This window comes from Camponotus vicinus, unplaced genomic scaffold, assembly GCF_025532165.1.
Source record: "Camponotus vicinus isolate PSW18456_S1 unplaced genomic scaffold, iyCamVici1.0 SCAF_1, whole genome shotgun sequence".
Lineage (NCBI taxonomy): Eukaryota > Metazoa > Arthropoda > Insecta > Hymenoptera > Formicidae > Camponotus > Camponotus vicinus.
The window spans coordinates 11,187,417-11,208,700 of record NW_028141945.1 but is presented as its reverse complement, the minus strand read 5'-3'; the positions used below and the strand labels follow the sequence as shown (position 1 = coordinate 11,208,700).

The following is a 21,284-nucleotide window of genomic DNA, read 5'->3' as shown; positions in this document are numbered from 1 at the left end:
GCGTACATAATTCGACAGTGCGATATAATTGCTCGATAACGTTTTAATTAATCGGACGCAATTAATACTCGAGATAAGAAGACTAATTCCCCTTATCTAAAGCGATATCATTTTCAGATGTTTACTTGAGAAAGAGAAACTGTTACGAAATGATGACTTTTTCGATTGTCTCAATTAGTAAATGCACATCATGGATTCAGCACCTTTAAAAATCTTACGCGACGCAAAATCACGTCGCCTTCTGGGGAGGGAAACTCGCCAATGTGTGCTCTCGTCGATACGGATCCTTCGGAAAGGAGCGAGGAGAGCATTAAGGATTCGGAGAGCGGACCAAACGGCCTTCTTGCCGCAAAACGAAGGAAATTCGCGCGTTCGCCGGCGAGAACGAAAAAAGAGGGGTGAGGGCGGGGGGGGGGTCAGGGAGAGATAAAGAGGAAAAAGAAACGTCGAATCGCCGTACCTATTTCCAAACGGTTTCTATGCTCGTCGGACGCCGGTAGTAGGAGGTCCTTCTCACGATATGGACGCCGCCGGTCTCTCTCTCGGTTCCCGCGAGAGTGAGATAACCGGAATACAGGTTTCTGCGGATAGAGTTGTGCCGTGACGACGACGCGGGATGGTAGGGGGGATACCGGTAGAGATGCTAATGTCGGCCTTGTGCCAAATACCTGCACACGCGAGCGTGCATACACGTATATATGCACAGGTATACGCGCTACGACGACAATGGATGCACCGAAACCGCATCGCGGTCCGTCTTTCGACGCTGATAAGGCGAGAGGCAGCGCGCAGTTATCGGTCACCGTGTATATCAGTCGCTCGTTTCAATTTATGAGCCTCTAATTGGAGTAATCTCTGCACAAGCTGATTCTTGCTCACGAATTTTTATTCGCCCCCCGAGCGATATCAAGAGACTCCTGTATTTGATCCAACTTTCAATGTCTTTATCAGTCTCGTTTTTTTATCATTCGAGAGAAAGAGGGGAAAACAACTTTATAAATAGCGAGGTATTTTAATAACAAATGTATTTAATTTATTTTCCACCAGCATCGTGTGTCACAAATAAAACTGGCATAAATTTCTTTGAATATAAATGTATAAACATAAAACAAACAGAGATGTTGAGCAGTTGTACACTTTTTCTCAAGGATTTTTTAAGAAATTAATAATAATATATAATTTATCATGCATGCATGGCATTCTTATAATCAGAATCTGCAACATTGATCGAGCCTGCTGTGTAAATGTTGCAAGGAATGGATTTTTTTGAACTACATATTTGCTTGCGGAGGTGGTCGATGAATAATGCGCTCATTTCGAAGCGAAAGTGTGCATGTAAATAAAACGGGACTCTTTGAAACGGCCGAGTGTCCAAGAGGATTATCATTATGATAATTTCGAAAACGGGAGGAATTCCGCTCAAGGAACGTTTCGCGGATGCCGTTCTCTTGTCCGCGACGGTAATTCGCGAAAAAAAAAGAAAAAGAAAAACACATTTCCGCTGACCGTAAAAGCAATCGACTCGCTCGCGCTGCCACCCTAAGCGCCTGCAATTTTAATCACTTTTTTATCGCATTCGCGCTCCATTCACCTTGGACTATTCGCGCTGCCTGATCGAGTCACCGCCATCTTCAAACAAACAAATTATATCAGTCCGACTGGGAAATTGAAAAATCTGATGCAACGAGATAGGTGCTTAATATTTGCAAGATTCTTATTCTCGCTTTTTTATGAAGAAAAGTTAACAAAACAGATGTAACGTTGCATAATAAGACAGATTTTTTAAACATTAAATATAATGTGTTTAAAATTATAATAATCTTTTGAAAAAATAGATAAACGAGATTAGAATAGCCTCTTTTTCGGTCTGTTTACTTATTAAATAAAGTGCAATTAAGATTTAGATCGTATCTAAGCCTAGAGTCACGTGGAATAAATTATTACTCTATAATCAAGTTGAGCAAATTGATAATAGTTATTAATTATTGCATTTTATCGAACGTCTGTTTGGATTATGCCTATAAAAATCAAAGATAATATCGATAATAATTCTATAACAATTATATAACAATTATATAATAATTATATAACAATTATAATTATGTAATAATTGAAAAAATGTATAAAAGACTATAAATAAATAGGCCATAAATAAGTTATTCGCAACTGTTACTGTTTTGAGATGAATCCTTGCTCAGAAGAATCGAGGAACTGAATACGATTACTACTTTTTCTTTGCTCCAAGCCAGACGATTTGATGATTAAATCGGAGCGCAGTATACGAGAAATTGACGGAGGTTGCAGCCGGATGCATATACATCCCGACGTGCATACATACATATTTCCGTGATTTCGTCATTCCGGCAAAAACCTTGAATTACGTAAACGAGTGACGGAGATTCGAAGGGGAACCCAGGGAGATCAGCGGACACGAAGAGGCGAAAGACAGTCTCGGCGTCTTTCTCGACGCGAGGAGAAAAAAAAATCGTCATTGTCGTCGTCGGTGCGGCCGTCGATCTGTCACGTATCCCCGGGATCGGGGATTGCATCGCTCCGGTCTGGTGCAAGAAAGAAGGTTAGACCGGGGCCCGCGAAAATCACGTGGAAAAACTGGCTGTCCTAGAAACGGACCGGCCAGTCAGTGGCACAAACCGCTCCTGACGTGCGCACGCATACGCGTGCGATCATTGAAACGCATTATCGTCTAGCGCAGCTCGCGGGGAGGGGCTCGAAATGTGCGCCGATCAAGTGTCTCTTCCAACGGTTGCGCGAGAACCTCTTGCCTTTTTCTTTCCTTTTTTTCCTCTTTTTCGCTCGATCATTAACTGCGCGACTCGACCTAACGCGAGACAGCGGCAATAATATTCGAACGGTAAATGATCAGCTGACGTCGTTTATTTTCAATTTATTTTATCGCCGTCCCGTCAAACTTTTATCTTACGGGAACGAAATCCATAAATGGGAGATTTGCCGTAACACAACGTGTAGCGAATAACTTCGTCACTGTCGCTTTACGGTCGTCTTAATGACGATTTTAACTCGACTCTGCCATAAAGCATCACGATCAATTAACCACCGTAGGGTCTTATTGGCCATGCATACTTGATACAATCATAACATGGTAGCGTTGTGCATCGCTCTCGGGGTCAAAGAGGCAAGCGCTACGCTTTTCTCTCCCGCGGCTCGAAAGTAGGTGCTCGCCGATTGCGATAAAATCGCAGAAAATGACCTTTGAGTGACTGGTTTTCCATCGGCTTCTAATATCCCGCGCCAATCTTCCCGGCAATCGCATTGCGAAATGCCCTTCGAGGGGCCGCGCGTCCAATTTCTCGAAGCGCTTCGTAACGTTGTGATTCGCCACTCGACCTAGTCTCCGTTTCATCGGGCAGATCGGAACAGATTGGCATCCTGTGGCCGCGAAAACTCCCAAGACCTCCTTGCGATCGAAGAATTACGATATCCTGCGTTATTACACAGTAATTGCGCGTCCATATGTTAAAATTTTCTCATGTTACCACATTTTGATAGTACTTCAATGTAACATTAACATACAACCTATATGTTATTATTTTTATAACGTTTTCGTGTGTTACATTTATGTCAACTTCATAACTTGACACTTTGTATATGTCTCTTAGAAATGGAATATTACTTTGAGTATTTTTAACGTAATCATTTTAAACAATCAACATGTCTCAAAGTCAGTTTAACATTCTAAGAAAAGTTAAATAATCTTGAACTTTGACATACAAAATAATCAAATTTACTAAAATCAAATGTTTCTATTACAAATAATTTAAGTTAAAATAATCACTATTATATGTTAATGGACTACAACAATTCTTACGAGTTATTGTAACTATTTTTTCATGTAATTTTTAATTAATTTGTATGTTACTTTTACATTACACTTAAAGTCACAATAACAAAAATAAATAAAGTATCGTGTCAATTATTTAACATTTTTATAGCGTTTTCGACTTGTCGAGTTCAATCGCTCCGGGGTAGTTTACTAGATGTTATTGACCAATCATAGTCATTCTTCTAAAGAATATATGGTTATATTCTTCAAAAGAATGGCTGTGATTGGTCAATAACATCTAGTAAACTACCCCGGAGCGATTGAACCTGACAAGTCGAAAACGCTGTTAGTTTGTCAATAAGTAACATACGACGAATGAATTATTTTAACTTAAAATTAGAGTGAACTTTCTGGGGCATGTGAAAAATGTTATGATTAACATTTTATTTTTTACTGTGTATGTAGAGGAGAATCTATTATAATTAATTTATTATTAATATATTTTTTTATTATGCAATATTATTTAATTTTCGCATGCTGGACTTTGATCATTCAAAGTGTTAAAAATTGTACATAATTAATCGATTGAGCTTCTGAAGCGCAAAACAATCGATTATTTACTTGACTTATTTTAACACACATATACACACAAACTTTAGATTCTTAATCATAATATAATGTGAAAAAATTTAGTTTTCTTCATCAATCACTTCTTACGTCTAAGCTATAACCTAGACTAACAATGCACGATATGAATAATTTTTTATTAAGTTTCATTATTTTTCTTGTAATATTTTCTGCAAAGCATTTATCAATTCACTTCGCGCACGTACATTTGTATCTTTAATCACCACATCATTCAGCTTGTCGCGTCGATCACAATCTTGATTGCATAATTTATAATTTTAGGAATTGTTTTGGACACTGCTTGTGTGCATCAGAAATCTTGTTACGCAACTCCTTTTTTTATTATTTCGCTATAAAAAAATCAAGCAACGAGTAAACACGATACCGAGAAACTTTGACAACTGGATTTCGCTAATTGGAAAACACTTTTTTCTGCAAAATTATGCGAATTAATACGTTACGTATTTGAAAGAACTCGAGCTTATTGACGACGCAATTATTTATTATTGACGACGGTCAATATGAACTTTGGTTTTGAATTAACAATTGATCGCGATAAAAAAAGGTTTGTGTAGAACTTATGCAAAAGCAGTGTCTCCTTGATAAAGGAAGCCTGTCGTCATTGGATCTAGAAGTGCAGCTACATTTATACACTTTCCTGATTCGATTCGTTAAATTTCTCAAGCGATCGTCCTTCAAGGTGTTATAACGTGCGTTTAGCACGTTGACTAGATTACAGGAGGGAGTTATTTTATAATTAGTTGCGGGAACCTATGAACTTTAAACGCCCGTTGTGTTAAGACCTCGGAATTATAATCATTTTCCGATTAAGAATGGGAAAGGATATATCTTTTAATTATCTGAGAATTATAGGCTTGCGGATTTGCAAAAAAATAAAATATTTATTCGCGTAGATATATATGAATATTAAGTGGTATATTGCTTCATGAAAATTTAATCATAAAATATTACGTATATACAAGGTAAATTAAAATGTATACTTTTATTTAATGCGTATGCTTTTATTTTCCACCTATGACGTTTTCGACAGAGAAATTGATTTTTTTTCGCGCAAAAATTTAATTTTAGTCGAGAAATTTAATCAAAAAATATCTATATGGAATATCTTTTCAATTTATACAAAAAAATGAAGAAATATTAAAAATATCCGGAAGAACGTCAAGAATTTCGAAATGTAAAAAATGTAATTAATTCTTTAATGTCGTTTATTTACAAAATTATTTTTGACAGCTATACAGCTGGTACAGCTGTCAAAAATAATTTGTGAGAAAAAAAGCGTCGAAATTCTAAAGGCGATTCTACTCCGAATTTCAAACCGATGTACGATATAGGATCGAGAAAGGCTCCATATTCGCGAAGAGAGTTGGAATATTTCGCGGTCACACTTCAATATTCTCGAGCCGGCGTCGCAAAAATGACGGGGCGCGACGTCGATAAATCCAGCGGAATGCCGAGGGTACGGACGAGGATACGCATTAGAAATCGTCCTGCGAGACGCGCACGGATTTATTATGCGGATGCCGGAGGATCACGCAGCCGCGAGAGCGCGAGTAATAATCCTCGAGCATTCTCTAATGCGACTCTCGGGGAACCGGGCGGCCTCCAACGGCCTGAAATCGTCCCCCCCTGGTCCCCCGCGGTCCAGCCCGGCCCGCGGGCCCCCTTCTGCCTCTAGCTCCTCTCTCTCTCTCTCCATCTGCTTCACGGGGGACGGAGAGAGGAACGCGCCATCTTGCCTAGACCGCCGAATGCCGTCACACACACACACACGTACATACATATATATATATAGACATGACTTTAGCGCGACAAAGAAACTTCTAACTCTCGTTGTCATGATTCGTCCGTCCCTTCCTGGCAGAGGGTCCCACTGCCTCTCACTCGTTCATTCGCTCGTTCGGGACACTCGCGAGCGCAAAGGAAATAGAAAGAGAGAGAGAGAGAGAGAGAGATGGGACGATCACTTCAAGGACGAAGCTCGCGCCGATCGATCAGACCTGGCCGGATCATTCGCGATGTTCCAAGGAAACCATCTGTTACGGAAATTCAAAAATACCGCTCCTCGCGTCACGATGGAAAATGCAAAGTCGCGAGAGGAGAGAGGGGGATGGTGACAGAATCGCCAATCGGATTTTTCGTCCGCGACTTCAATATCCTACTGTGAATAAATTAATCTCGTAGACGGCGAGATCTCGCGTTTCCATCGTGTTCTAATTTAAAAGAGAAGACCTCCCTCTCCCCGTCCAATAAAGGGGCAAAAGGAAGCGAATGCTTGGAAGAAAAAAATGCTGCCTTGGGAGATTTGTCGAATGTACCCGTTACTTGTACGGGATATTTAAAATCGAGATTGATGCGAATCGTGCGTTGCACGATTATATTTCCGTTATATTTCCCGATTATATTTGTCGATAATTGACGGCCAACACACGCGCAATGTTTGTTTGACGGATCGGGATTCGCGTTCGCGGCGAATAAATAATATCCTAGAATTAATTAAAACAAGTAGAAACAGAGTTTGTTTGTAAAATTGCGATATATACGCACGCAATTACCATACCGATGAGGTGCTATAAATATCGCGGGTCAGCTGACGCGAACGAACGCGTACTTCTGCACGCGTACTTCTGCGCGTTTACCGCATGCAACTTACTGTACAGGTATCATGCCGAGTACACTACTAGAGCTCGGTACATGGTTTCTGTAGCCGGTCGTGTAACCCGTGATGAGACCGCGCGTTAATTAATAATGCGATCATCGTCGCTTCCGGTATCAAGCGATGCAACAGCCGCCACCGCCATCGTCGTGAGATGACGATCCGTCCACGAGAATGCGATTCTGTTCGCGAAAAGAGAGAGAGAGAGAGAAAGAGGAGGGAAAAGAGAAAGACAACGATCGATCGATCGATCGAATGAGCGATATTGCCCGCCTTTTTGTGTAGACGTACAACTCGGTGTAACGAATCGGAAATTATACGAGGGGCAATGCGTTCGCGCGATAGTAATATAAATGACCGTGTTTAAGAGTGAACGTAAGACATTGCGTCGTTTGCGCTTCCAATGGCGAAAACAAAAATGGTAAAATTATAATCGATATAAGAGAGAGAGAGAGAGACAATTAATACTTTTGTTGCAATCTTGTGTTAGTCAGACAATCGTGTCTTTTGCTCTTGCTTTTTTATATTTTTTGTTTCTGATTTCTTAAAAAGTTGTTTTTAATCTAAAATATAGATGTGTAGAAGAGGATATGATTTTATTTGTTTTTAATGATGATAATGTTATTCGTAAATTTTCTCTTTCATTCTATGCTTTTTGTAGAAATGTTATTTATTGCAAAGTGTAATTTTGCGCGAGTCAAAATAACTGGTCAATAATTATCTCGAAATTTGATAAATACAATTAATGCTACGTTATATAAACGGAAAAGTGGCAATTATCTCATTGCGAGTTATTTGCGTATGCATGTTTTTATACATTCATCGATTTGTAAAATAATTAATTTTTTGAAAGGTCGTTAGATTAGAATGACAGATTAGCAAAGTGATTAGATAAAATATGAATATATATGCAAAATAAAAATAGCAAACATGTAAAATATATGTATGCACAAGATGTCCTGAATTTAAATGTCAAAACCTCAGAAGGATCGATAAGCTTAGAAAAAAATTCTTTAAAAATTTATTGGTTTTTGTTTCATTTTGGAGAAAATCGCATAAAAATAGACAAGAAAGTTTTAAAAAATGTAAAACACTAATTAAGTTTATGCAAAAGTACCATGAGACAAAAGTTGTAGAGTATGGAATTAAGAAAAGAGAATTAATTATATTAATAAAATCCTCTTGAACTAAAATTCGAGAAATGTAAATAAATACGCGACAACGCGGGATTATTGTACCCTGTTTACTTTAGTTTGTTTATGTTTATACATTTTCAACATTACAACTTCATTAACGAAATTACAGTATGAATAAATAAATGTAATAATTAAGTAACAAAGAAGTGAAAGAAATGAGAACATTTTTTTTTTGCAACTCTCTTTAAAAGGAAGCAAAAACAAGCAAATCTCTAAAGAACTTTTTCTCTTAGTTTGTCGATCCCACCCTCGCTCCCGAAATTTTGATATTTAAATTCGAGGATATATTCATGATATAATTTATATATATAATTTAATATACATATACAGGGTGTTTCTTAATAAGCGCGAAAAATTTTAGATGATTCTTTGTCGAAAATTAAGGGGGGTCTTTCATATAAAAATATACTCCTACATCCCTCCCTGTGGAGTTACCCTCCTCCAAAAATGGGGGTAAAAATTAGGTTTTTATTTTTTTCTCAAATTTGGAACAAGTTAAAGAAATGAAATTAGGTGGATATTTTCTACTAGTAAAGAGGTTATTTATTAATATTTTTTTCAGCCTCCCGTATTGTTATAAGGGAATGAAACTAGCAACCCCTATTCAATTTTTATTAGAACTTTTTAATGTTTATATAAAAAAACCCCCTTAATTTTCGACAAAAAATCATCTCCTAAAATTTTTCGCACTTATTAAGAAACACCCTGTATAAATTAAATGTTAAAAAAAGCAATATGATACACAAATACGCAGACGTAACGGTTATAAATTTTTCAATCATTCCACTTTGAGTATATCGTAAATCCGCGTTGCACGTTAAAGAAATTTAGTTAAACTTTATCTCGAGCGACGGTTCGCTTGAGAAAATTTTTCGGGACGTCCAAAATTCAACATTCATCACTGCCAACTTAGAGCAGACATTCAAGTATACAGTACATAACGTGTGCGGATCTGAAACCGTTCTGGCAAACTGCACCACTGCGTTTTTCTGCCCCGACAGTGACACAGAGCGATGTTTCGCGTGTCGGCCGGTTTCATTTCGATTCGCGGAGAATCGCGTCTCGCGCTAAAAATGACGTCGTGCAATTAAAAACGATACTTAGGGCGAGATCGTCCGCGCGATTGCCACCCACGATTGATGTCGCGCGCTGCGTACATGCGATTCGTTTCTCTCCAATTCCACATCAGCCTACATAATAGTGTCCGCGACGATAATAATGCAACATTCGCGTGCGACCGCCCGTCGTTGCATCTAATTCCACGTTAAATCATGCTCTCCTTCGATAAGGCGACCTGAAGGCGCTGATTCGATGATTTATCCGCGCGAATTTACGGCTGTATCGGTTGCGATTCGCGAATAATTCTCCGACGATGGAGAAGGCGAGACATCTCGAGACACTAACTAGGACATAATTAATGACTCCCTTTATAATTACTTTATACATTACGCCGTCCCAACTCATTTACAAGTTTGCCTGTTTAAATCGTCCGTGGAGATTAGCTGTTCTCCTGGACTGTAATAAACTAATGTATTGCGCATGTTATGTAAAACATAACATTATTTTTCCAGAAGTACTATTAATTGTTAGCAATAATAATTTGCACGTCTTTGCGAGATGTTTTCTCTTTTTAATTATTGAAAATCATTGGAAATAGCATCTTAAAGCTCAGTTTGTGGATATTAATTTGTTGTTGTAAAGTAAGGCAGAAGCTACCGAATTTTCAAAAATATTCATCAAATCAAATCACATCTGTCAACAAACTGTGTCATCATTGGGTCAATCCAAGTGGAAAACGTGCACGTATGACGTAATGGATGTCGAACGCATGTTGAACGATTGACAACTACAATTGTTTCTCGTCCACGTGGCTGGCTCTACATCGGAAAACACACAGGCCGGCTACTCCAACTGTACCACCAGGATCGGACTCGCACAAAGACCCGCGGCTCAAACAAACATAAATATGCTTCTCAGATAGAAGACAGAACATGTGACATATTACCGTAAAAGATGCACCACACTTTAATCAGTTGTTTCATGTCGAAGAAATTATTCGAAATGTCGTTAATGTTTCTTGTCATATTTGTAGTTTTGAAGATTGCACGTGTGCTTCTGACAAAAGAGGGAACTCATCAAACTTTTAAACTTTGTAACTTTCATAGTGTAAAATAGATATAAAATTTTGCTAATGTTATATCCGATGATAAAAGTAAATTAAGAATGACAAAATATTTTATGAAAATAAATTTCCAGCTGTTTCTCCAAGAAGTGAAAACTGTCAATATTCAACTGTCAATTGCTCAGAAAATTATTAATTTATTTTTAAGAGAAAAGAGAGGCATCGCTCTTTCTCTTTTTCTCTCTCTCATAAAAATCAAATTAATTCGATAAATTTTAAAGAGAATTCTCTTAGTACTCGATAAAATAAAGAATATTATGTCCGAACATAATGTCTCTTCAAAGGAAGCGGTACACGAACCTAACCGCTCAATCGTTCATTGTTCTCGCATTCACATATTTAACAATCGTTATCAGCGACACTTTTGCGGGCCGCACGTGAAGACGCAATGCTACCAATTACCGGCGAAAAAAAAAGAGACAAAAGCGGCACAGTGCGTTTGCGTTTGCCTTTGTTCCCCGCCCGTCGTCGTCGGTGCTGCACCGTCACGTGGTTTATCTTTGTCATGGTGCGTCGCGATGTTCACGTACGCGCAGTTAGATCGAGCACAGGCCCGCGCGCATCGACGTGTGTGTCCCCTTTATTTTTAATCTGCGCTTCAAATCATGCCGTCGCATTCCCCGCGACATACGCGCGCGCGTCGATGTTGTACTGGCAAATATCGATTCTGAAAAGCGCCGAACAATGGCGCTTATTTTCTGTTTTCAATGGCCATTGTGCCGGCCGCGGACAGCAACTGAGCGTCTTCTGTCCACCCCCGTCTCGAGCGTCCCACATTTTTTCGCGCCCGTCTTCGCAAGCGCGTTCTTCGAGCGCATTTTAACATTCATACATAATATTCAACAATCGTCGGAACGAATGGGAAGAAAGTGTGTCAATCTCGCATTCCGAGTTACCTGCCTAAAATCGTTGAAGTGGAAGAAGAGTGGCAAGAGTATCGAACAATATTTACAAGAAAATAGAATTCATCAAAATTTTATTTTTTTAATCAATTAAAATTTTATTTCATGATAAAGCGTGTCCATGTGTGTATTTTTTTATTAGAATCACATCTTTCAATCTCTAATTAAAAATAGTAATCAGCTGATCGAGAGCTTTTCAGCTGTCACATTCGCGATTTCTCTGATCGAAAGAAGGAGGATCGAGCATTCGGTTTTTCAGCACGGACGGAGGCGACGTGCGTTCTCTTCAATAATTCTTATAATGTTCACCTTCGTGAATCGCCTCGTCGAATAATCATCCGCCTCGTTACGACGCGCATACATTATATGTTGGCGCGAAACTCGTTCTCAATGTTGCAATTAATGACAGGCGACGCGTTCGCCGATTCGCGATTTTATTCTTCCGCGCGATCGGAATGTGACGCAAACCGCGTAAAATCTCTCGATTGTGCGAGGAATGAAAACTGTATGCGCAGCAATACGTACCGTTACCTTGAAAATGGCGCAAATGGTGAGCGGGTTCCGCATAGAAATTTTCCAAGATTTTTCCAGATGCAGCATAGCATTCCGATTCAAGTGGCCAAATTTGTCCCAAATATTGTATCGAGATGACAATTAGAAATCCCACTTTTGTCCCAAATAAAGGCCTTCGATCTGGAATCCAAACAGATGGGAAAATTAGCATCTTTTGTTTTTTTTTATATAGGATTAAGTAAAATCATACTTTTATGGAATCGAATAAAAAGTCTCATTTTCATATCAGCTGTTGGATTCTCTTAAAAGAAATAAAATATATTAGTTTCTCTTTGTTTACCGCTATATAACGTATCGATTTTCTCGCATTTAAATTTCCGCCACGGATTGGATATAAAGCCTGCAATGGCTACAAATCATAAGATAAAAATATTAATATCTATTCATGTTATTTAAAAATTTTTGTTTTTAGAAAATTCAGAAAATATTTAATGAATTTTTTAACTTTATTTAATTAATCCAGAGCTCCAATAAAAATTAATATTTAAGCCAGTGTAAATTTCTATTTAAACAAAATATTTTAAATATTCTGTTTAATTATAAAATTCAATAGAAATAAAAAAATCAGAAATTTTGAAAAAAATCATTAAAGAAAGTAAATAAGATTTTGATTTTTCATGTTTGGAATTTCCAGTAGCTTCGTATTTCTAAAACATTACTTCTGTTTTGAATCTTTATAGATTTCCCAGCCGAAATTTATAATTCTTTTGGAAAATCTGGATTAGGTTCGAATTAAATCCTCAATTCTTTTTATTGCGAAAGAACAATAATAAAAATAGTTAGATTACTTCGTCGCGAACAAAAATATATTTTTCTATTTATACACATATACGTTTATCTGTTTCCTTGACGAGCAAAGGCAATTCTCTCTTCGATATACGAAGTAATTTATCTTCTCTTTATCATTTTTTAAAATAAAATTTCAGAACTTTTTTCATCTTAACTGTCGCAAAAGTATAAAAGAGACTAGTGCTAATCTTATATAAGATTCAGTTGCATTTTATAAACTTAAATATATTTATAGATACCCCAATTTCGCTCACTTGTACATGAAAAGCGCATCACGGTTAATTTGCAGTAACCGCGCATGGTTTTAGAGATCGAGCAACTTGGTGAGTAACCCGATAAGCGCGTGGTAGATAATGCCAAGTCTCACTTAATCTTTCAAGAACAATCTCAACGTGTAATAATGGAACGCCATTTTTCTAAACTTTCCCCGACTTGTTGAAAATTTACTCACACCCAACTCATTTAATTTAAATTGTTCTTCAAAAACATATATTTACATAATATATTTATATATAATCTATTCGATGCAATTAAATAAACGTGCATAAAACATTATTAATGTGACATTGTTAAAAGTAAAGAGAGCAGGCTAAAAATTTCCAACCGCGCGCCATCAATATCATATTTTGCTGCCGCTTCGCGTTCACGATATAATATCTTCTTCACGTAACGGAATAATGCCCGGAAGTTTTAATTGCCGTGTCTCGAGAAAAGTACGACGATTGATAGAAGCGCCGGAGGCGAGCATTCTCACTCGCATCCAACACTTTGTCAAGAGACGATGACGAACGATCGTAAAGGATTCATCGCGGAACCGGTCATTTGGATCGATCGAATCGCTGCAGACGATGTTAAAGACGTTGCCATGATGAAGAAACGCAAACTGTCAAAATGAAACTGTCAGAATCGCGAGGCCTATCCCCTGGTTCACCCCCGACCTCTCTTGGGTTCATCGCGATGCGGTTTATTCGCAGAGATTATTATTTCGCATTTTATGATGGAGAGAAACTTGATTTACGGTAGCTTTCAGTTTTTTTTTTCTAGAACGTAAGAGAAAAGTTAATGCGCGTTTTATTCCAGGCACTTTCATAAGAGCCGCGCGAGTTCTGCGTTATTAAACAAGCGTGTATATATGTATAATGTTAGCGCGGCAGTTATACCACTTGCGCTGTTTCGCTTAAGCAGTGCGCTGTCCGACTTTTGAGATGTATCGTATGCGATTTGCATTCGAATACCGCGATTCGCGTTAAGATGCCGTTTACAAGTTTACATTTTGAGCGACCCGGTTTACAAATTACGTGCGAAGCTCGCGATTCATTCGTAAAGCGGGCGAGAAAGATCTCGGGCCAAAAAAAGGGCACGTGCTCTCGTTTCTGATTCTTTTCATCTACGCACTTCGACAATCGTCAATTCGATCAAACATAACGTGAAAAAGTTAAAGTTAAAAAGCTCTTTAAAAATTGAAATTTTTTCGAAGCGATATTTTTATGATGTATATTTTTCTTTAGCCACTATTTAGATCTTCTACGAAATAGAGATCTCATTAATCATTAATCGTTTCAACAAAAAATAATTCTTTTTTCAACAAGAATAAGAATAATAATTTCCGGTCTTTTAACACTGACATTGAATACGACTCCGGTGTCCAAATTGCTTTATTATGTCACAACATTTTAAGAAATTTGCAAAAATTGAAAGGATTATTTTAATGTCATGTTACACAGTAAAAAATTGTGCGTCCATATGTTAAAATTTTCTTGTGTTACCACGTTTTGATTAGTACTTTAATGTAAAAATTAACATACAACTTATATGTTATTATTTTTATAACGTTTTCATGTGTTACATTTATGTCAACTTCATAACTTAACAGTTTGTATATGTCTCTTAGAAATGGAATATTATTTTGAGTATTTTTAACATAATCATTTTAAACAATCAACAAGCCTCAAAAGTCAGTTTAACATTCTAAGAAAAATTAAAGTAAATCTTCAAATAATCTTAAACTTTGACATACAATAATCAAATTTACTAAAATCAAATGTTTCTATTACAAATAATTTAAGTTAAAATTATTACTATTATATGTTAATGTCCTACAACAATTCTTACCAGTTATTGTAACTATTTTTTCATATAATTTTTAATTAATTTATATGTTATTTTTACATTATACTTAAAGTCACAATAACAAAAATAAATGTAAAGTGAATAATTGTGTCAATTATTTAACATTTTTAGTTTGTCGATAAGAAACATACGACGAATGAGTTATTTTAATTTAAAATTTACAGTGGACTTTCTGGGACATGTGAAAAATGTTATAATTAACATTTTATTTTTTACTGTGTATAGTTATATGTGACGTGTTGAAAAAGTTTTATTGCAATTAAAATTAAGTTGTTGGAACTTTTAACTCTCAAAAAAAAATTCTTATTATGTAGACTATGGTTAATAAAATATTCATGATTAAGATGGAGTTCATTGCGAAAAAGTTGCGAATTAGATCAATGAGAACTAGTCGAATAATTTACAATAAATTACAATTTATGTTTATTCAAACTTCAAGATTTTTTATAGATCATTGAACAAATCTAATGTTAAAATTACAAATATTTTTTCATTTCGATATCTATATTAATTGAAAACACTATTTGATGGAACCTCTCAATGATTCAATTCGCAATCTTTCCGCAATAGAATCCATATTACATCATAAATATCTTATTCATAATCGACATAACAACATTTTTTTTGAAAGCTAAAAATCCCAATATAAATGCTTCATGATTCATTTTGATTGCAACAAAACTTGTTACAATCGTATTCAACACATGTTTATACATCGTAACAAAATATTAAACTAGCCAACACGTAATTATATCAAAGTTTTTTGCAGCTTTAACTGCAAAATTTCTTCAAACGTTCACGTGATGGAGTAATTTGAAAACCGGAATCTGTCAAAGAGCATAAAAAGAAAAAAAGTCTACATAAAGTGACTCAAGTCTTGTTCTAATTTTTCTCTCGTACAATTAGTCTATGCTAATCTAGGCTGCTTATCGGCGCTATAAGAATAAGTGTTCTAACGCAGCCGCATCAATTTCGACTGCATCCGAATTTTCGGCGTATCATATCAGGAAACGTAGCATAGAGTACGACTATGGGATGTCGAATTTCGAAATTTCATCAAGACTCGAAATTACAGTGTCATCTCATTGCATTTGGCCACGAAATTTACATAACACACATATACATACACGCGTAGGATATCGTGATTCTGCAGAGGAGCATCTCTCTCTCTCTTTCCCTCTTAGGATGGAGTAGCACCGCGCTGTCAGTGTCGGAGTTACAATTTACGAATGCGCGCGGGCAGAACGGGCGAAGTGAAAGTGCAGCGCGCTCCCCGACTCTCTCAGTGTCTCGGGGGGCGAGCCGGGGGAGAGAGGGGGAGAGGGGGCGAGCGCGGAACCTTCTGACCTTGTCCCAAATACTGCGACTGACTGACTCTCGCGTACCCGGTCGACCACCAGCGGTGGCGGTGTTTGTAATCCCAGGTATACACACTCTGATGTGTGCTTGGTGAACCTCTGTACGGCTCTTTGTCTCGGTCCAGCGTCGCGCTTCCTGTCGCGCCCGGAGAGCGATCTCGCAATTCTCGGGGTATCTTGTGCATAAATTCGCCAGACTCTTTCTCTAGGTCTCTGAATGGACGGGTAATGTTCAGGAGAGAGAGAGAGAGAGAGATGGTATTACTATCAATTTTTCCGCTCGCCATTCGAACAAATAATTATCGAACATAAAGTATATTTCGTCTCTCTGACATCTTCATAAAGCTACGGACCGTAATTAAAATTTCAACCTCGCATCGCTAATTGATTCCTTCTTGTTTAGATGAGTTGCACGAACCGCCTCGCTTCTCTCTCGAGTCTCATTTCCTTGATCTTTTCTCAGTTAGCCTTGATACGCGCAATTTATTCTCCGGACCCGTCTCATTTTTATACGTCATTGTAAACGTCAAACGCCTTTTTGCATTCTATCGAATGTACTTGAGAGTTAACAGAGCCGCGAGCGGAAAATAAAAACTCGACTCGCGCAAAATTCGAGACATTGCCTAATAATAATACACGTGTAACTTGTTTTCCAATTAATTCGACCCGAACGGGCTTTAATAAGGCTTACATACTTTCCATTGCCGCGAATTTTCGAGTAAGGACCCTTCAAACTTGCTTCCGCCTGCGACGCTAATTTTACAGCGACTTTGCTGACGTTCGCGCACATACATGGGAATTTATTGGATTCCAAAGGTCGCGTCAACGCGAGCGCGTTACGAGTTTTCGCGCTCGCGTAAAAGCTCGTGGCGCTTTTTATTAAATTCGCCGTTTCCCTGAGCGTCACACGACCTCGTAAGGACCCGTCGTAGACGCAGGGCGCATCTCAGGGAAGCGTTACCGTTCCCCGCCAAGCACCGAGCGAACGTAAAGTCGTAACGCGAGGCGAAGTGAAGGACGACGACGACGATGGGGCGGGGGAGGAGAGATGGGACGGCGGTCGGATCGATGGATTCAATTTTTTTTTACGACCAACTCGGGCGCGAGGTAGTCGTGAAATTTTAACGGGGCTCGCTCGCTCGTTCCTTTTCCGGCGAACGATGCCCCGCGCGGATTCCCCTCCTCCCGAAGGACCCGCGAAGTGGAGGATCACGTCCGTTTATTATGGATCCTTGTATGGCGTTTGCAACGCGACTCGCGACCGACGCTCGCGGCCGATCGACGATTCCCTTTCGTCGGGATTGTTTTACGGGGAGGAAGATGCAACGGCACGGAAATCGCTTTCCACCCCTTCACCCTCCGATTGATGGCTCCTCGAGTAATGTCCCTCGTTCGATCCCGACGAATGGGAGCGAACGCGTCGTTCCGTCAAAACATCGCGACGAGATTCTCCCACCCGCTGTTAAGACGACATCAAACGATCCCGACGATATTAATAGAATTACATCTCGAGCGCGATTTCGAGAATAGATACAATTGCAAGCGTATATATTGTACGTCGATAATTGATATTCGTGTCATTGACAATTTGACTGACAAGGACGAGAAGAGACGCGTCACATCCGCGGTTATCTAAGGATCGCGCGACTTAGGCTCCGTTTTCAACGCGCGACTTACGCTCCGTTTCCAACGCGCGACTTACGCTCCGTTTCCAACGCGCGACTTACGCTCCGTTTTCAACGCGCGACTTACGCTCCGTTTTCAACGCGCGAAAAATGCGAGCCGGGAATACGATATTTTTATTTCGGGCGTTGCACGCTGCTCCTCGCGCATTGTAAGGTATATGCAAATGCGCGTATTCATACGGCGCGGGTCCCCGGCCATTGAAGCCCGGAGCGCACAAAAGGAGCGCGAGTATTTACGCAATCGGCACCGAGGGAGCAACGCACCTCGTTCACAAGCGCCTCTCGCGCCGACCGTGAACGGTGCGCGCGTATTTTCACGTTCTGCGGAGGCTTCTGCCTCTCGTCGCGGAAGAAGAAGATAGAAGGAGCCTGGAGGCAGGGGGGAGGGGGTAATTAAGAACGCGATCGTTGCCGATCTTTGTCCACCTCCTGATCGCGACGCAATTAAATCGGACATTTCAGGCGGCGCCATTTATCGCAATTCTGCGAAAAGCGCGACCGGTCGGTCGGTCGTTCCGATAAAAACCGGGCCTCTAAGCCTGGTCACCACCCGCCGGTAGGTTTATCAAGATCGACGACCGACTAGGATCCCCTTCCCTCGCTATCTCCTCCTTTACCTTGGTCTTGATCGACGCGAGAAGATGTCACGCAAAATCAGCGAACTTCTTCCTGAAATTGACTTTTACAAAAAATATGAAACTGATATTATGTATATTGGATTTGGGACAAGAATGGGATTTTTTATTGATTTATCATAGTACGATATATCTCTACTTTGGACATATTTGGGTGTTTTAATTGAAATCTGTGTATGTTATATCTGGGAAAATCCTGAGAGAAAAAGCGCGAATAAATGTCCTGAATTGCTGCCTTGAAATTTTTTCAACTCGAGATTGGACCTCATTTTTGGCTTAAAATATTTATCACGCATAGATTAAATGGCCGGTAAAATAAGCATTTTTTATAAGAGTAAGAATTAAAATTGTTATAAAGGTAAAAATTAAACGGTAATTCAATTCATTTGAAAACTTATATTCTATAAATTTTATTTTAAATCAAAAATAAAGTCCAATCTCCAATTGGAAAAATTGGGAGAATTTTTGACAATAATTATCGGCATTCTTTTTATGCGAATAATTTAATGAAAATAAAATAAATTTTAATAAAATTGATTTGTGATAATTTTAAAAACCAAGTTTATTTAAAAAAATTTTTTTTATGCTTTCTAGATTTTCACTTTATCTTCTCTTTAGGATTCAGATCGAAAGTCAGAACCTCTCCTATTCTTCATTTATTATTGTTTTCAGCGTGGCTCGCGATGCACGTAATCGAAAACGAAACCGGTTCCGATGCGCATTATCGTCGCGGCTTTTGCAAATCGCACGAGTGACGAAACGATCGCTTCTCTGGACGCCCATTACGGAGAATGACGCTGCTCGCTTGCGAATCGGTATAACCGCTGCAATTCTTCGCGCGCTCGCTTAAAGACCTTTAAAAAATCGATCATCGTCCGAGCCTGAAAAATCTCTGCAACGTCTTGACGCAAAATTGATCGATAAAAGATACTCTGTGATACAGTCAATCAAATAATATAAAGGTGCAACGATAAAGTATTAACTCGTGACAAATATTACACGTCTCTATTCCTACGTAAATTCCATACATTAATTGTAATTTATTTAGTACAATTAATGAAAATACATAATAACACAATTTTTGAATAATTAATTTACTCTATTAATATCGATTATAATTTTATTTTTCACCGACTTTTCAATTATGACATATCTTGTATTTCTTTTGTATAGAATGCAAATTTTGTAATATTATTAATGTCTTAATTTGAAATTATTTATTCAAGTATTTATATAAATAATATTTTTTACAGCAATAAAAATGAAGGACAAAACATGTAGACACAGTACCATGGATTGCATGTTAAGGTTTAAAAATACCAGCTGTCTTACAAGATGGAACGATAGTAAGTTTAGCAGAGGGTTTTCTCGCAAGTATATAAGCGGAAACCGTGGGCTGTCTACGCTGCCAAGAGCTATTCTCTTCATTTAACCGACGTTGCGGGCGAGGCTATTCGCCGAAGTCATTAAGCCCGCGGTAAGTACACCTGAATGCCGACCTCCACCTCCAAATACTCGGACTGTCAGCCGTGTCTTCATGCGGTCCTTCGAGGTAAACGAATCGCGCGACCCGGAAGGGGCGCGCCCGAACCGTCGTTTGTATTGATTGCTCCGACCATTGTATTCGTGTGCGCGCGATATCTTCAATAATCTTCTTATCTAGCGTCGCGTCAGCTTTAGACGTAACAGGCCACGACCTTAATCTCACGCAGAGTCTCCAATCTCTACCGCTCGCTATCAAAGTTACCGAAATCGTCAAGTCGCATTCAATCTGGAACTGAAAAAAGTTTGCTACCGGCAAAGTCCGCTTTAAGTCCGATTTTTATGAGAGGAAGAGGAGTACAGTTTGTTTATTCCATCATAGTAATAAATACTAGATTAACGACGATTTGTATTGGGCAATCCTTCGTCCGCGCGACCATCAAATGTTGAAACCTTTCTAAAATGGCCGGCCGTCCCGAAGGCCAGGTCGGCTTTTTACGACGACCGGTTTAGAAGCCGCTCTTGCTCGGTAGCCGAGTGTTGCTTCTCGTTGCGGCTCCTCTCGCGGCAGTTTTGCTACCTGAGACCTGTGCCCAATCGCGATCCGCCGATCGTTCGGTCGGAAACGGCCAATCGACGGCGGCTGAAAATATCAACGTCGCGCGATCTGGTCGAGCCATCGAAGCCTGCTCCTCGATCGATTCGCGATGATTCGCTCCAGTTGCACGTCTCGTTTCACCGCAGAATTTCTGTAATCTATTTATACGTTTCTTTTTGTAAAAAAAAGAAGATACAAACTCTCGCAAATTCCGAGCATCTTCAACGCTATCGTTTCATTGTAGTATTATATACAATAAAAAATTGTGCATCCATATGTCAAAATTTTCTTCTGTTACCACGTTTTGATTAGTACTTTAATGTAAAATTAACATACAACCTATATGTTATTATTTTTATAATGTTTTCATGTGTTACATTTATATCAAATTCATAACTTGACACTTTGTACATATCTTTTAGAAACGGAATATTATTTTGAGTATTTTTAACATAATCATTTTAAACAATCAATCATGTCTCAAAGTCAGTTTAACATTCTAAGAAAAGTTAAAGTGAATCTTCAAATAATCTTGAACCTTGACATACAAAAATAATCAAATTTACTAAAATCAAATGTTTCTACTACAAATAATTTAAGTTAAAATAATTACTATTATATGTTAATGTCCTCAACATTTCTCACGAGTTA

At 38.5% G+C, this 21,284-nt stretch overlaps 2 long non-coding RNA genes across 14 annotated transcripts in view; one reads left to right on the top strand and one right to left on the bottom strand.

Annotated features, from left to right (window-relative positions):
• LOC145974398 (uncharacterized) overlaps positions 1-21,284 on the bottom strand; it is a 203,879-nt gene that overhangs the window by 10,444 nt on the left and 172,151 nt on the right. For 7 of the 9 annotated variants that reach the window (XR_014439666.1, XR_014439664.1, XR_014439663.1 and 4 more), the window contains one exon: positions 11,909-12,076. This is a non-coding gene — a long non-coding RNA (uncharacterized LOC145974398). Of the gene's footprint in view, positions 1-11,908; positions 12,077-16,002; positions 16,051-21,284 lie in introns of those variants that run through there. The other 2 variants (XR_014439658.1, XR_014439661.1) reach the window with 2 other exon arrangements.
• The window catches only part of LOC145974447 (uncharacterized), a 112,891-nt gene that overhangs the window by 37,514 nt on the left and 54,093 nt on the right, over positions 1-21,284 (top strand). For 4 of the 5 annotated variants that reach the window (XR_014439691.1, XR_014439689.1, XR_014439678.1 and 1 more), the window contains exon 3: positions 19,807-20,030. This is a non-coding gene — a long non-coding RNA (uncharacterized LOC145974447). Of the gene's footprint in view, positions 1-19,225; positions 19,516-19,806; positions 20,031-21,284 lie in introns of all 5 variants that reach the window. The other variant, XR_014439682.1, reaches the window with a different exon arrangement.